This window comes from Schistocerca serialis, chromosome 1 (assembly GCF_023864345.2).
Source record: "Schistocerca serialis cubense isolate TAMUIC-IGC-003099 chromosome 1, iqSchSeri2.2, whole genome shotgun sequence".
NCBI classification, from domain to species: domain Eukaryota; kingdom Metazoa; phylum Arthropoda; class Insecta; order Orthoptera; family Acrididae; genus Schistocerca; species Schistocerca serialis.
Window position 1 is genome coordinate 288,461,710 of NC_064638.1, and position 9,423 is coordinate 288,471,132.

Genomic DNA, 9,423 nt, shown 5'->3' on the forward strand with positions numbered 1-9,423 from the left:
GCCCATTTACGTATGGACCGCGGGAATAGTGATTGTTTGAATGACTCTGTGCATACAGTAATTATTCTAATCTTATCCTCACGATCCCTTGTGAGTGATTTGCAGGGGGTTGTAGCTTATTTTAAGGCCTGTTCCTGGAACTTTGTCAATAGATCTCTCTGGATAGTTTACGTCTGTTTTCGAGAGTCTGCCATTTCAGTTCCTTCAGTATCTTTAGGACTCTCTCCCATCATTAAACGAACCTGTGACTATTCATGCTGCTCTTCTCTGTGTAGATTCAATATCCCCTGTTAGTCCTATCACGTACAGGTCCCACACACTTGAGCAATGCTCTAGGATGGCTCGCACAAGTGATTTGCAAGCAATCTCTTTTGTAGACTGACTGCCTTTCCGCAGTATTTTACCAATCAACTGAAATCTACCAAGTGCTTTTACCCATGCCTGAAACTATGTAATCATTCCATTTCATAACCCTACAAAGTTTTGTACCATATTTAGAGCAAGTTGCCACTCTCTGCATCACTTTTAAATCTTATTAACATCTGACTGAATATTTATGTAGCTTCTTTCAGATAGCACATCACTACAGATAACTGAATCATCTGCAAAAAGTCTGAGGTTACTATTAATATTGTCTGCAAGGTCATTAACACACATGAACAGCAAGCATCCCAGCACACTTCCCTGAGCACACAAGAAGTTACTTCTACATCTGACGATGACTCTTCATCCAAGATAACATGCTACGTCCTCCCTACCAAAAAGACCTCAATCAAGTCACAAATTTCACTGGATACCGCATATGATTGTGCTTTTGACAGTAAGTGTAGCTGTGGTACTGAATCAACTGCTTTTTGGAAATCAAGAAACACTGCATCTAACTGGCTGCTTTGATCCAAAGCTTTCACTGTGTCATGTGAGAGAAGAGCGAGATGAGTTTCACAAGATCGATGTTTTCGGAAACCACGCTGGTTGGCACTGAGGAGGTCATTCTGTTTAAGATATCTCATTAAGTTTGAGCTCCGAATATGTTCTAAGATTCTACAACAAATTGATGTCAAGGATATTGGATGGTAGTTTTGTGGATTACTTCTACTACCCTTCTTTTAGATTGATGTGATCTGTGCCTTTTTTCAAGAACTTGGCGTGGCTTTTTGTTTGATGGATCTGGGATAGATTATAGTGAGGAGAGGAGCTAGCTCAGCTGCAAATTCGGTGTAGAATCTGATAGGGATTCCATCAGGGCCTAGATCCTTGCTCAGTTTCAACGGTTTCAGTTGTTTCTCAACACTAATATTTATTTCATTTCTTTTTTCAGTGGGACGAGGATTAAATTAGGAAAATTCTGCTGGAATTTCTTTTGTAAAGGAACATTTAAAAACGAAGTTCAGAATTTTAGCTTTTGTTTTGCTACCCTCAATTTCAGTTCCTTCTCATTCCCTAGGGGGTGGACACCAAATTTGGTATCACTAACAGCCTTCACATATGACCAGAATCTCTTTGGATTTTGTGAAATGTCATTTGACAATATTCTGCTGCAGTAGTCACTGAAGGCATCACACATTGCTCTCTTGACAACCAAAAGCGTTTCATTCAGCACCTCTCTATTTAGAGCCCTACACTGTGTTTTACATCTATTATGCAGTAATCTCTGTTTCTTTAGAAGTTTCTTTACAGTGACTGAGTATCATGGAGGTTCCCACCCATTATGAACTGTTCTACTGGGTGCATATCTATCCAATGTGTGGTCAATTATTGTCTTAAACTTGATCCAGAGTTCCTTGACATGCTCCTGACCTGTGCTGAACGTTTCAAGTTCCTCATTGATTTTTTATGCAGTTTACTAAACATACAAAATCTTTCTGCTTATTTTAGTTGTCCTTTGCACTTCGATAATCTTTGTTGCCACAACTGCATCGTGGTCGCTGATCCCAGTTTCGATGTGGATGTCCTCAGAGAGGTCAGTTCTGTTTGTTGACATTAGCTCCAACAAATTTTCATCATGAGTGAGGTTCCTAACTATCTGTTGAAGTTAGTTTTCAGAGAAGGCATTTAGCAAAGTTTCATAAGATGTCTTATCACCCCCATAACTAAGCACTCCGTCTTCAGGCCAAGAGTGGCCTACCAGGACCATCCGACCGCCTTGTCATCCTCAGTGGAGGATGCGGATAGGAGGGGTTTGGGGTCAGCACAACGCTCTCCCGGTCGTTATGATGGTATTCTTTACCAAAGCCGCTACTAATCGGTCGAGTAGCTCCTCAATTGGCACCACGAGGCTGAGTGCACCCCGAAAAATGGCAACAGCGCATGGCAGCCTGGATAGTCACCCAACCAAGTGCCGACCACGCCCGACAGCGCTTAACTTCGGTGATCTCACGGAAACCGGTGTATCCACTGTGACAAGTCCGTAGCCACCCCCATAACTAACAAAACTGTAATTTTCCCAATTTATTATTGGATGATTAAAGTCTCCACTAATGATTATAGTATGACTGGGGAACTTAACATACATGGGAACTGAGATTTCTCTGAAGTTTTCAATTACATCAGGAGATGAGTCTGGTGGGCGACAGAAGGATCCAATTATCTTTTTACACCCATCTCTGATACTGAGTCTTGCCTAAACAGTCTCACATGCAGCTTCAATTTCTGTCTTGGTGGATTTGAGTTTCTTGTCTACTGCAACAAATACACCACCTCAATTTCCCGTTTACCTGTCCTTTCGATATACACTTAAATTTTTCCCACAGATCTATCTTCTACCAATCTCAGATTTCAGCCAGCTTTCTGTACCTAGTATTATGTGAGCTTCACTGCTTTCAAGAGTGCTTCATACTCTGGCACTTTGTTACGAATGCTTCAGCAGTTTACCATTAGAATTTTAATACTGTAACCTGTAGGAGGTATTTCTTTTGAGTTTACACTTATACTTCAGGGTTTACTGTAGCTATGGTAATCTGAATTGGATGGAGAGTCGCCTAATGTAAAAAAACACTTTGTATGCACCCATAGTCAGCTTACCTGAGTAGCAGCCTCTGATGTGTAGTGCACACCTTACCTATTTAGGGGGATCCTACAGTTCTAAGCCCTATGATGTAAGTACAGGAAGTCACAGCCTAACTTGTCAGAGAACTTTCGGAGTCTTTGGTCCAGTCCTTCCACTCTAATCAGAACTAAAGGGCCACAATCAGCTCTGGGGACAAAGCTGCAAATTGTGAGCTTCGTTGAAACTCCATGCACAAGGCTGATCTCAATCTTCTCTGCCTGTTGCTGGAATGACCCAAGAATGCCTTTGGAGCACAGATAACAGGCATCATTTCTTCCAACGTGTGCCACAATTTGCAGTTGGTTACATCCTGTTCCCCCAATGGCTGCTGGAATAGCCTCTTCAACACGATGAATAAGGCCCCCAAGCATACAGATTGGGTGCATCTGGTGTCCTTTCGTGTCCCTTACTACCATTTGCGTAGGGGTGCCTTCATTCGCCATAAATTTCAATTGCTGATGATTAATAGACCACTAACTTTTCGAGTTTGCCTCCTCTGACACTGGATAATACAGCTTTCCCCGAAACAGGTGAAATGAGACACGCCGGCTCAGTTTTGTGAAAGACAGTATCTCAAACTTGTTGGTTAGGGGGATCGGTACGACACCCTCAGTCCTCTCCGGTCCCCATCCACCTTTTGCAAGATGCCTACACCTACCATTGACACACCACTTGTAGTCAAGTGGATGGGTAATGACATACCCTGTACCTTCTGCAGAGGAGACAGTATCCACAGGAGAGGATAGTACTTGAGGTACCTCTGGCACAAGTATCTCAGGTACATGACTCTCGGGAGCCTCTTCCAACATACCAGTTCACAGCAGCTGTCAATCGTTTGACAGTAGTCAGGGCGATTTCCAGCTGCTTATGAATGTCAACCAACTCTTCCCATGTTTGGGAACAGCATTCACAGTGGGGGTGCATTTTTACTGGTGCAATGTACTACAAGGCAGTGAACAAAGAATTTTAAATTAAATCTACTTATTATCTTTTAATCTGTTGAACTAAAAAGTAGGTAATTCCCTATAAGAATTGAAGCAGATACACAACAAGATATCTATTAAGGCAACATAAAATAGCACTGAGCACTATGGGACTTAACATCTGAGGTCATCAGTCCCCTAAAACTTAGAAATACTTAAACTGAACTAACCTAAGGACATCACACACATCCATGCCCGAGGTAGGATTCGAACCTGCAACCGTAGCAGCCGCGCGGTTCCAGACTGAAGCGCCTAGAACCGCTCGGCCACACCGGCCAGAGCAACATAAAAACCTATGGTAGAAATTACTAGTTTCCTAAAACGTTTTCATGTTAATTATAGTTGTTAGTAAACTCAAAAACGGAGTGAATTTACGATAAATGCAGATAATATATAGGTCTACTCGTTTTTAAGGGAAAACTATTTACCAGTTTTGCCTCATATTATTTCTATTTAAAGAATCCTTCCTTTTCGTGGGAAATGTCAATTCCTGTTTAATCTGTGGTCCAGAGCATCTTTTCAGGCATATTTTGGCCGCCTACTTCCCTTTTTGTTAGTAATACGCTAATATAATATCATGTACAATTGCCCCAACCATTAAACCCTAATGTTTAATACTAAGAAACACCATTCTGTTGCTTCTTCGTTTACTGCAGTTGTCTGTGTTTTGATTGCGCTTTACACAAGATGTTAAATATTGTCAGTGACACGTAATCTGTCTGCCTGATATTCAGAAGATTCCAGAGCTGTCGGATAATATGATAAAGGAGGCAGTTTTCATTAGCTAATCAAAGTTGTATGTATAATTTTGAATGTGACAGTATCTAGGGACTGCCCACATTACCACCTTTGTATGGCATAGAATATTGTACATACATACACATAATGTTTGTGTGTGTGTGTATTTTATGACGAAATCACCCATGCAATGTACATTGTCTCTAGATGAATAAACTGCTACTACTGCCACCAGTTTTCACTGTTCAGTTACTTTCTTTTCCTTCTCAATTGCAACACATTTCTACAATAATGTTATTGTTATGTTATGTATTATAACAAAATTAAAAAAGAAACAGTAGAAAGTACTCATAAGATGTGTGAATGCATAGTCCAGTACCTATACGATTTTGTAAAAGTTCTCAGTGTGTCAGCCATGTCAACTTAACAACTGTGAGTCCAAGAAGATTTAATGTGACAGAAGCGCTGGCTCAGTTGCACAAGAATAGGAACTTGAAGTTATTTAGAGTAATCACTTATAGCAAAAACTAAGTGACTGGAATGGAATTTCAGTCCACCTCCTCCAAATGCACTTAATCCTCATTTAGCGGAAGTAAAAAGTTTAGTTGCTTCTTTATTTTTTAATCGCTCATCACAGTATAATTCCACAAACAGTGAAGGTTTTATTACATCTGTAACACCTCCTGTTCATATGTTTAGCCGCAATCAGATCTTGGCTGTATATTGTTCACAGTCAGGTTTTTCATTTTCATGTTAATACTTAAGTGTACATTATACAACCACAGCACCACCCAAAGTTACAAAAAATAAATACTTAAAGATAACATCAGCTATAAAATCATATATTCAGTATGACAAAAGAAAAACTATTCATAATACTGTGGAACAGGAATCTGAAGTGTGTGAACTAAACCAGGATAAAATGGTCAAATATATTGATTATTTAATATTTAATCTGAGAAAAGTTAGGGTTTTAAATTACAATTTTCAGTTTGCCACAATGAATTTACTACATAATTTAAAAAAACTTATTAATACAGAACACAAATTGTAATGAAATATTACGTTTGTTACTGGTAAAAATTATTTAATATAACAGTGGTGATGTAACACATAATCCTTAAAGTGTATTAAATCATTTGATTTTCATATGGCTACAGAAAGTGCAGTTAATCAATGTACAAACAATATAGAGCTCCTAATGTTGAAATATTAATACAGATCTGGTAACTATCTAGAAAACGTGAGACAAGCAAGAGTAACATCTTTCCATAGCAAAGGTAAAGCTGAGAATACAGTGAAGTCAAGAGAACTTTCATTGCTATCAATATTCTAAAAATAATAGAAACAGTCATGTAATACAACGTAAAGAAGTATTTAAATATATAAAAAACACTCCTCTGAATCAGATATGGAAGGACAGGAGCTGTAAATATGATATTTCATAAAAACTCTTTTTGAAATACTTAATTGGGGTACTGTGCAACTGTTGCAGTACTGTATCTGATCAAAGTTTCAAGGTCTATTGACCACAAAATACTATCACATTCCAGAAGTTAAAAGAATACTTACAGAGTTTTGTCTCAGATAGGGTCACCTAGCCCATAATGCCATACAATCATTTCATTTTTTGTCATACTATTTTGAAAATCGTTAGAGAGACTAAAATATTGTAGACCGCAAGTATAGTAATATTGTTAATGAATGATAACAACACACCAATATAAGTGCCTTCCCAAGAGTTACATGGCTGTATAATGACAATAATGGGGTAATTTCTGTTGATAAGTATGGAATAGAATATTTAAAAGTCATTGGTATGTAATAAACTGGTACTGAACATAAAGAGAACCAGTATTGCCCAATATAACAGACGACAGAAAATATTTTTAAACTGAACATGAACCGTAAATATACTAATTATGCAGTTAAGTTGAAACATATATTAAGATTAACTAAATATACAGAGACTAAATTTAAAAGAATAAGACAACATCTTCCATTTCTCTCACAATAACTTAGTATCTTAAAGGTACAGCATGTTCCTGTGTGTTTGCAGTTCTTGGTAATGTAATGACTAATTTTTGTACAGAAAAGAAAAACAAAACATTTCAATTTACAAAAAAATGAAAGAATTGTAATTGCGGTCACTTTTAAAGATGCTTAAAATATCAGAGTTATCCACTGAAGAAATTTAGATATGTCTTACACATTATAATGTGTGTCAAGGGGTGGTGATTACTATATAACCAGTATAATATGCTATCATGAAACACAAGCAGCTGCAGTTTATTCATGACAAGTATATTAAACCACAATTAAATGAAACTGATTATTTTATCAGAGAATAAAATATACAATAAAGCTCAAAACAGTATGATTAATGAGTAATCATATTACCATACTCAAAGAAAATCTGAATCAAACTTTGAACACAATAACAATGAGTTACAAATAGGTAGCAAAGTGCAGTATTCTTTCCTAAGAATACAGTGTCAAATTTCAACCATGACCTACTTTAGCAAGAGATGCAACACCACTTCTGTAGAGTCTTCTTGAACATTCATATCTGTTAAAGGATGTGTTGCATGTGTCATCCACACATTTGATTGCAATACTGCAATTGTCTCTACAGTTTTGTTTCAAAAACGGATGATCCTGCCACTTCCTTTCATATGTTGTTGTTGTTGTGGTCTTCAGTCCTGAGACTGGTTTGATGCAGCTCTCCATGCTACTCTATCCTGTGCAAGCTTCTTCATCTCCCAGTACCTACCGCAACCTACATCCTTCTGAATCTGCTTAGTGTATTCATCTCTTGTTCTCCCTCTACCATTTTTACCATCCACGCTGCCTCCAATACTAAATTGGTGATCCCCTGATGCCTCAGAACATGTCCTACCAACCGATCCCTTCTTCTAATCAAGCTGTGCCACAAACTTCTGTTCTCCCCAATCCTATTCAATACTTCCTCATTAGTTATGTAATCTACCCATCTAATCTTCACCATTCTTCTGTAGCACCACATTTCAAAAGCTTCTATTCTCTTCTTGTCCAAACTATTTGTCATCCATGTTTCACTTCCATACATGGCTTCACTCCATACAAATACTTTCAGAAACGACTTCCTGATACTTAAATCAATACTCGATCTTAACAAATTTCTCTTCTTCAGAAACGCTTTCCTTGCCTTTGCCAGTCTACATTTTATATCCTCTCTACTTCGATCATCATCAGTTATTTTGCTTCCCTAATAGCAAAACTCCTTTACTACTTTAAGTGTCTCATTTCCTAATCTAATTCTCTCAGCATCACCTGAGTTAACTCGACTACACTGCATTATCCTCGTTTTGCTTTTGTTGATGTTCATCTTATATGCTCCTTTCAAGACACTGTCCTTTCCGTTCAACTGCTCTTCCAAGTCCTTTGCTGTCTGTGACAGAATTACAATGACATTGGCGAACCTCAAAGTTTTTATTTGTTCTCCATGGATTTTAATACCTACTCCGAATTTTTCTTTTGTTTCCTTTACTGCTTGCTCGATATACATATTGAATAACATCGGGGAAAGGCTACACCCCTATCTCACTCCCTTCCCAACCACTGCTTCCCTTTCATGTCCCTCGACTCTTATAATTGCCATCTTGTTTCTGTACAAATTGTAAATAGCCTTTCGCTCCCTGTATTTTACCCCTGTCACTTTCAGAATTTGAAAGAGAGTATTCCAGTCAACATTCTCAAAACTTCTTCTAATTATACAAATGCTAGAAATGTAGGTTTGCCTTTTCTTAATCTAGCTTCTAAGATAAGTCGTAGGGTCAGTATGGCCTCACATGTTCCAACATTTCTACGGAATCCAAACTGATCTTCCCTGAGGTCGGCTTCTACGAGTTTTTCCATTCAACTGCTCTTCCAAGTCCTTTGCTGTCTCTGACAGAATTACAATGTCATCGGCGAACCTCAAAGTTTTTATTTCTTCTCCATGGATTTTAATACCTACTCCGAATTTTTCTCCTTGCATATATATACTTGAAAATATAATGTATTTAAAGCAAAACTTACATACAAAAAGACCACTCATCACTCAAAATAACACAATACACAGCTATGATACAAGACCAAAATTGGATGTACATGTTCAAAGCGCCAACACAAAGTTATTTCAAAACAGCCTTATCCATCCTAGTATCAAACTATACAATGCCTTACCAGATACTATTAAACACATACAAAACATTGGTCACTTCAGATCCAAACTGAAGTCGTACTTGGTTGATCACTGCTTTTACACAGTAAATGAATACCTACAAAACTAAATTTTTATGTGTTTACCCAATGTAGTCTCATTCAGAAGAACATGTGTATTTTATCTCTCTGTGTATAGCGTAACAACATTTATTTAATTATTCATCATTAATTGATATATTAATGTGTGTTATTATGTACAAAGGTATATTACATGTAAAACTGTTAATATTAACAAAAAAATCCAAATATCTCTTGCACATTGTGCAGCTGCAGATGAAAATGGATCAATAAATCAATCAGTCAATCAATCAAAGTGAATGAAATTTGAGCCATATTAGAAGGGAACTTAAAGGAAGAGTTTACATTATAAATATATTTGTACTAATAAGGACAATAGTACATACTGAAGTC